A 7,741-nucleotide genomic window follows, 5' to 3' on the forward strand; every position below is an offset into this window, starting at 1 on the left:
AATACCGCCGCAATTCCGATGGTATAGTGCTGCTAAAAATAGTGGCGCTATACCGCCACCGCACATCCTGCCCCAGTGTGAAAGGGGCCTAACACTGGGGGCCCTTTTCAAGCGATTTAGCGCTAAATATAGCGCTTGTAAAGCACCTGAAAAACGCCTCTCAAGCCAACCCAATGTGAAAGCCTGATTGCTTTCACACTGGGGGGGTGCGCTTGCAGGACGGGGAAAAAAAAGTCCTGCAAGCAGCATCTTTGGGGCGGCATAACACTGCATGTCCATAACAGACATTCACGGACAGGTGTAAAAATCAGAGATTTTGCAAACTGTCCGTGAATTTGATGACAGTTGGCACCCCTGGGTGACAGTCCAAGAATGAGCATGCAGCAAGTGAAAGTGACACTAAACTATGGGGGAGATTTGTTGTGCATAGAAACCAATCAGCTTCTAACTTCAGCTTGTTCATTTAAAGCGCATATAGCACCCTGGGGTTTAGTCAGGAATCTCCTCACAAATTGACTTGCCAGGTGTAGTTATTTTGGTTGATTGTTAGAGATCCATTGATTTCTCCATAAATTTGCCCTTGTTGCACTTTTCCCTTCTACCACTAGGTTGCCGGATACTTGGTGGTACTAGATACAAGAAGGGCAACTCAAGGTCAGGTTATGGATATATGAGGTGTTGCAGCCAATGGGCAGGGGTTTTCTTGAATCCCTTGGCCTGCCGGGAGAGCCTATATATTTGGGTGAGGTCAGGTGTCCTGTGCCACCTGAACGGCTGTCTGGGTGGACGACGTGTTATCTGCCCCGGGCTGCTAGGTCAGAGATTGGGCCTATCTCAGGGGCATTTGGCAGCCAGGCTGTCTGAGTAAGGTGACCAGATTTTTAAAATGAAATCCGGGGACATATTTTTTTTTTTACTAGTAATGGCGGCAATCAGCGACTCTATGCCCATCGTCGCCGCCGCCATCCCCCTTACAGCCTGTCAAGTCTTACTCTCCAGGCTCCAGCTACTACTGGGTGGGGAGCGGAGGAAGATCACTCCGCCAGGGAAGGCAAGGAGATAAACAGGCAGGCGGCTGGCCGGGACCTGAGCCAAGGCAGAAGAACATGTAAGCAGAACTGAATGGGCATGCACCCGAAACTGAACAAATATTCCCTTCGCTCCGACCAGCCCATGATCATCAGAAAGGGGCACAGATAATGGAAAAAATACACTTCCCTAAGCTAGTAGGAGCGGCAGAGCAGGGGTGTGTAATTCAGAATTATTTTTTTATTCTACACTGACTGTCTTTGAAATTGCCCCAGGCCCTATTCAAATCCAATCTGGGGACAAAACTGGGGACAGAATCCGGGCACTGTCCCCAGAAATCCGGGGATGTCTGGTCACCCTATTTCTAAGGGCCTATCCAGAAGTAGGAGAGCAGCACAGGGTTAGCACTGCGGCTTTCAGTCCAACCAGAAGTGGCGGTCCTGCCGGCCAGAGAACCTGTCAGTGGTTGGAGGTAGAGGGGAAGATATCGCCACAAAGGGGCCAACCCCCTTATTTCCAGGGACCACAGTGAGTAACTGAAGCAAGTACCGGAGCAGTATTCTCACTGAACGGGCACGGTTGAGAATCGGGAAACTTCAGGCAGTGATCAAGTCAGGGACCCAATCAGCAGAGGTGACGCTTGCAGAGCAGCCTTGTGTGTCAAGCCAGGGACCTCGCTGGTTAGCAGGGGTGAAGCTTGAGAAGTATCTAGAGTGCCAAGCTAGGGGACCCAGCAGGGGTGGCGCTTGAGGGAGATACCACTACCAACCTTGGAGGAGCTCAAGGGATTTATAGTCAGTGAATCAGAGGGTCTAGTGAGAGACCGAGAGTTCAGTATTACAGAACTACAAGAAGCAGTTGTAGTGAAGCTGGAAGGACTGTTACGTTTGAGTTAGGAACTGTTAAAGACTGTTGCCATAGGAGACAGCAAGATGTGGTGCCTTGCTGGGGCTTTTCCCTGCACAGCTGTCTTCCTATTGAAGTCTCGGAGGCCAATTAAATCTACAACTACTTAAGGGTGTCCTGGTCCTAACCCTCTCTCCCCCAAAAATACAAAAAATAAAAATAAAACCTCTTTTACATCCATGAAGTGTCTGGCGCCCAATGACTTTCACCATCTTAGCAACCAGTATGCCGCACAACCCACTACATATTAAAGGATGTCAGCTATCTCTGGCCTTGGAGGTTCTCATTAGACTGTAAGAGGCTAAAGACTTTGCTACACGGAGTTCCACCCAAAAGTGGTAATAGCGGCGATCTGCGATTTTTACGAGACATGTGCACTGCCAAATTTTTTTTTGCCTTTGTTTCATTCTCTTTTTTTTTTCCGGGTCATTCTCTATGATCGCAATTCATAAATTCGTAAATTAAAAAGTTCGTAATTTAGTAAATTTGTAAATTCTAAAATCCAAAAATATTGAAGAATAACTAACTAACTAATAATAACTAGTGTTGCTCACGAATATTCGTATTGCGAATATTCGGCTCGAATATGGCATATTCGAGTATTCGCGATATATTTCGAATTTCGCGGTGAATATTCGCAATTCCGAATATTCGCATTTTTTCAATTTGATTTTTACAAAACAGATCACATCCTATCGACGTCTAAAAGCATTGCTGGTATGATTAGAGACCCTGGGCCGAGTAGCTAAGCTGAGGCGATCCTTTTATGTTGCCAAATTGAAAAAAAAAAAATTGCGATTTTTCGCTATTGCGAATGCGAAAATGATTGCGAATTTTCGATAACTGTGGTAGGAGAACTCTGATTGTCTCTGATGCAAAAGGGGGGGGGGGGCTTTGTGTATGTTTCTGTTATGAATATTTGTATGTTTGATATTATTTTTTTTTGTAAGTAGGAAAAAATTGCGCATACCTTAAAAAAAGGGGAGAATACAGCAGCAACTCAAAAATGTTATACAACATAAATTAATACAAGACAGAAAATGGAGTCGCTCTACAAGAATAAAAAATATGTCTAGTGACAAGACATGTGGGCAAATTATAAAATAAGCAAGCGCAAATAACTTGTGAAATACACAGTGAAACAAATATATAAAGAAATATAGTCCCAATAATAGAAAAATAATCTTTCATAAAAATGTCTTTGATATGTGAAGTGAAAAAAAGTCCAAAGCATGCAGCATGAACGTGTTCAATCTTCAAGGTGTTTGATTGACAAACGGCTGTGACAGATGGATAGAGTAAAGAATCACCACCAATGCAAAACACTTTTTATTTTCTATTGTAAAATATCACGAATATTCTGAGCCAATCAGAGTGCTCCTTCCGCATTTGCCGAATATTCGCAATTATTTTGTATTGTAAAATATCAAGAATATTCTGAGCCAATCAGAGTGCTCCTTCTGCATTTGCCGAATATTCGCAATTATTTTGTATTGTAAAATATCAAGAATATTCTGAGCCAATCAGAGTGCTCCTTCCGCATTTGCCGAATATTCGCAATTATTTTGTATTGTAAAATATCAAGAATATTCTGAGCCAATCAGAGTGCTCCTTCCGCATTTGCCGAATATTCGCAATTATTTTGTATTGTAAAATATCAAGAATATTCTGAGCCAATCAGAGTGCTCCTTCCGCATTTGCCGAATATTCGCAATTATTTTGTATTGTAAAATATCACGAATATTCTGAGCCAATCAGAGTGCTCCTACAGCATTTGTCGAAATTGCGCAGTAAATATCGCATTCGCATGTTGCGATATTTCGATAAAATATCACGAATATTCTGAGCCAATCAGAGCGCTCCTCCAGCATTTCTCGAAATTGCGCAATAAATATCGCATTCGCATGTTGCGATATTTTTCGATAAAATATCACGAATATTCTGAGCCAATCAGAGCGCTCCTCCAGCATTTCTCGAAATTGCGCAATAAATATCGCATTCGCATGTTGCGATATTTCGATAAAATATCACGAATATTCTGAGCCAATCAGAGTGCTCCTACCGCAGTTATCAAAAAATCGCAATTATTTTCGAATTCGCAATAGCGAAAAATCGCAATCATTTAATTTCGATAAAATATCACGAATATTCGAATTTAGCGAATATATCTCGAATATTCGAATATATATTCGAGATATATCGCGAAATCAAATATGGCATATTCTGCTCAACACTAATAATAACTAACTATTAAATTATAGGTATTGCAATTTCCTTTCAAGTTTGGCTGTTAGTGAACATAACAAATATGAATAAATCCAAAGTTACGAATTATCCAAAATAACGAGTGCTAAAAAAAAAGCACGATCCCTGTATAAATGACACTGGCAGGGAAGGGGTTAACACTAGGGGGCGATCAAGGGGTTAAATGTGTTCTCTGGGAGGTGTTTCTAACTGTGGGGGGAGTGGATTCACTGGAGGAAAAGAGAGATCTTGATTTAGCTTAGCTGAAACACGATCTCTTTCCTTCCCTGACGGATCAGCGGTGTGTTTTGTTTACATCGGCACAGCGCTGCTCCATCTCTCCTGTGAACGATTGGTGGGTCGGGTGGCCACTGCGGCCACCGGACCCGCTGATTGGCCCCCGCTGTGTCCAATTACAGTGGGGGGGGCACGTGTGTGCCCCTAAACCGATTGCAGGAAATCATGTACAGGTACGTGATTTTGCACACCACAGTTAATGTATGTGGGGTGGTCCAGAAGCGGTTAAAAATAACAAACATGTTTTACTTACCCCTGCAGTTGGTTTTGCACAGAGCAGCCCTGATCCTCCTCTTCTTGAGTCCCTCACCAGCGCTCCTGGCCCCTCCCTCCTGCTGAGTGCCCCCACAGCAAGCAGCTTACTATGGGGGCACCCAGGCCAAGCCGCAGCTCCGTGTGTGCATTCAGACAAGAAGCCGTGGTTCGTTCGGGCCCACCCCTCTTTTTCCTGAATGGCTAACTGACTTTGATTGACAGCAGCGGGAGCTAATGGTGCTGCTGCTGTGCCAATCAGGAGGGAGAGTCCCAGACAGTCAGAGGCACTGTGTACATCGCTGGACAGAGATGGGGCTCAGGTAAGTACAAGATATTTTAAGATAAAAAAACCTTCTGCGGATAATGCCTGCTTGCGTAGTAGTTAGCACAATGGACCTGCCGAAATTCTCCGAACATAAACAGCTGTATATGGCGCCTGCGCACAGCAGAAGACTTTGTGCCACCCGCTCCCGATGCTCGTGCAACTCTGCAAGAGGCGGGTATATTGCTATTATATTGTGTAAGGGGCGAATGCCTAAAGAAGAGGCCGAATTTAAAATTGATGGCCAGAGCTGATAAGTTGGTGGTGGTTTTATAAATAAACTACACGTTTTTGTGGGGTGTGTTTCAACAACTGAAGGGCGGGTTTGCTCTTCTTTAGGCACCCGCCCCTTACACGATACAATAGTAATACACCCGCCCCTTGCAGAGTTGCACAAGCTTCAGGAGCGTGCGGGAGCGAGTGGCACAAAGTCATCTGCTGTGCGCAGGTACCGTATACTATACTATATAAAAATAGAGAGAAGGAGGATAGGGAGTTTGGGGATTCCCCATGGAGAGCTCAGATTGGTAACCTTAAGGGAGAGAGATGGCGAATAACACCTGCGAGGAGCAAAAGAATGTCGCCCATCCCCACCAGGGTGTAAAGTCACCTGAACCCGGAAAGACACCAGCACTGGACTATGCCTCTGAAGGACTTACACCTGTCTGAGAGTGCCTCTAAAGAACTTATAATTGCATACCTCCCAAATATCTGAGATGGCAACGAGGGACCACTATAAGCAAAAGAATGTAGGCATAAGACACACCTCTGCCATACCCCTTAAAGGAGAATTGTACAAAAAATAATAATTGGTTAAACCCACGAGTGCTTTTCTACCACTACTATTCTTTGGGAACACAAAAAGACGGGGTACCAATTAGACTTTTAAGACACAGTAAACAATGGATAAATTAGAAAAATTACAATGTTTATTGAAAAAAAATACATGGTATGAAAAAAGCATTAGAAAACAGGTTAAAAAACATATATATATACATGATATATAGCGAGCCCTTATGCGTCAACGCGTTTCGCTGTTAAGCTTCATCAGGATACATTCAAGGTTCATAGATGGCAAGAAAGAGAACGGGTCTCACTATCTTGCAGGCGAATAAGCCTTATACATAAACTTCCAAAAACAGTGGTTTGATCCAAAAAGGGGAAAGCTAGCTCCAGTGGTCTGTCAGCAGATAATTATAAAGGTCAGTGGCTCATATATACCAGGGATCAGGGGCATTGCTAGGTCTACAAAAGATCTGGGACTAGAACCCATAGCAGCAAAGTAAAGAAAGTCATACGCTTGGGCGGGCATGCACATGTATATAATATACGTGTGTGTGTTTTTATATATATATATATATATATATATATATATATATATATATATATATATATATAACATTATATATTATTATTACTTCAGGGTCCCCAGAGAGCCTCCCGCTTACATCATAGTCCCCAGAGAGCCTCCCCCACTTACATCAGGGTCCCCAGAGAGATCCTCCTTACCTCAGATTCCCCAGAGAGCCTCTACTTGCATCAGGGTCCCCAAAGAGCCTCCCCCTTACATCAGGGTCCCCAGAGAGCCCCTTACATCAGGGTCCCCAGAGAGCCCCTTTCTTACATCGGGGTCCCCAGAAAGCCCCTTCCTTAAATCAGGGTCCGCAGAGAGCCCCTTTCTTACATCAGGGTCCCCAGAGAGCCCCTTTCTTACATCGGGGTCCCCAGAAAGCCCCTTCCTTAAATCAGGGTCCGCAGAGAGCCCCTTTCTTACATCAGGGTCCCCAGAAAGCCCCTTCCTTACATCAGGGTCCGCAGAAAGCGCCTTCCTTACATCAGGGTCCTGAGAGAGCCCCCATTACATCAGGCTCCCCACTGCCCGAGGGCCCCATGCCACTAGGGGGCCCCATCAGGGTTGCCAGGCTAAAAAAAAACAAGGGACAGTATGTAAAAATCTGTGTTTTTTTTACATCTGTCCCTGATATGTCCTAATCCGACATGCTTTTGATGTGAAAATCCTGAGATTTTAGCTGCACTGCCTCCTGGCATGGTGGCCATCTGTAAGCCCGGGGGCCCCATAATCTTCTATTGCCCGGGGGCCCCATGAGTTGTCAGTCCACCCCTGTGGTTGCCCCTTCTATCCTCATCGATTTCCTGTCTGTGGTTTCATGTCCTCAAAGTTATTTTGTGTTCTTTGTTATAGATGTATATTGATTTCTCCCAAAAAGAAGTGCCCCATATGAAGGGAATACCAATAAGATCATGAAACGCGTCAGTCAAACTACCAAAAGGAGATGTACGTCTTTATATCATATCAACTGTATTGTTTTTTATTCCTATGGGTATTTGCACCAACTCCTGGGCATAGACCCCCCCCCCCCCACTTTCTTCTGGGAAACACACAGGTCCCAGAAGACAGCGGGGACCAGTGAGGACACGCAGCACGACTTGCGCATGCGCAGTAGGGAACCGGGCAGTGAAGCCGCAACGCTTCACTTCCTGATTCCCTCACCAAGGATGGCAGCGGGGGCAGCCGAGAGACGAACGAATGATCGGCTGCCGACATCGCGGGCGGCCTGGACAGGAAAGTGTCCATTTATTAAACGTCAGCAGCTGCAGGATTTGTAACTGCTGGCTTTTAATATTTTTTTTTTTAGGCGGAACTCGGTTTTAAGTTGCCTTAAAAGT

The sequence above is a fragment of the Rana temporaria genome, chromosome 13 (genome assembly GCF_905171775.1).
Source record: "Rana temporaria chromosome 13, aRanTem1.1, whole genome shotgun sequence".
In the NCBI taxonomy this organism is placed as follows: Eukaryota; Metazoa; Chordata; class Amphibia; order Anura; family Ranidae; genus Rana; species Rana temporaria.